The sequence below is a fragment of the Myotis davidii genome, unplaced genomic scaffold (assembly GCF_000327345.1).
Source record: "Myotis davidii unplaced genomic scaffold, ASM32734v1 scaffold330, whole genome shotgun sequence".
Classification (NCBI taxonomy): Eukaryota; Metazoa; Chordata; class Mammalia; order Chiroptera; family Vespertilionidae; genus Myotis; species Myotis davidii.
This window is the reverse complement of record NW_006283770.1, coordinates 80,854-82,005: the sequence shown is the minus strand read 5'-3', so window position 1 is coordinate 82,005 and position 1,152 is coordinate 80,854.

Genomic DNA, 1,152 nt, shown 5'->3' with positions numbered 1-1,152 from the left:
TTGGATAAGTTACCAGCAGTGTCTGCCGCAGCAATTTTTCAAATTTAAATATTATATAGGACAAATAAACTATATCTTTGAGCTATATCAGTTCTGCAGGTTTTCTGGGTACATGAACATGGAGGTAAGGAGAACAGACACGAGAGGACTTCAATAGTCCAGATAAGAAATGATGAAAGTCTGGATAACAGTGTAAGTTCAAAGGGTGGAAGAGCTGTTTGGAGTTGGGGAAATCAGCTTTATTACTGGTTTTAGATGATAACCCTTTTCTTTATGTCCCCTTCCAAGTGTAGAAAGCTCTACCTAGTGTCCACTTTGACACTTCTGTCACTCCATATCTTTATCTCCCTCTCTGCCCAATAGGAAGTTGAGGTATTTCTCTGATCAATATGTGTGGGAAGAATATCTTATGTTCATTTCAGGTCCACCATTCTCTCCTGGAGGCAAAGTTGCCTAACTTGTTTGAGCCTCTCTTGCTTCATCTTTAAATAATAATAGGATTTGGGGTAGTGTGGTTCATATACAAGCTCAAAATAATGTTTTCCCCCAAATATAAAAATTACTAACTCATAAACTATTCTTGCATTTGTATTGCTTGCAGCTGACAAGCCTCTTGACTAGTGCATTAAACAGTGTAAGTTCAAAGGGTGGAAGAGCTGTTTGGAGTTGGGGGAAATCAGCTTTATTACTGGTTTTAGATGATAACCCTATTCTTTATGTCCCCTTCCAAGTGAAGAAAACTCTACCAAGTGTCCACTTTGACACTTCTGTCACTCCATATCTTTATCTCCCTCTGCCCAATGGGAAGTTGAAGGATTTCTCTGATCAATATGTGTGGGAAGAATATCGTGTGTTCATTTCAGGTCCGCCATTCTCTCCTGGAGGCAAAGCTGCCTAACTTGTTTGAGCCTCTCTTGCTTCATCTTTAAATAATAATAGGATTTGGGTTAGTGTGGTTCACATACAAGCTCAAAATAATGTTTTCCCCCAAATATAAAAATTACTAACTCATAAACTATTCTTGCATTTGTATTGCTTGCAACTGACAAGCCTCTTGACTAGTGCATTAAGTTTTTCTCCCCCGGTATAGACATTCTTTTCTGAAGGCATTTAAGAAACATAAATAATGAATGCGTCTTTGGATTCATTATG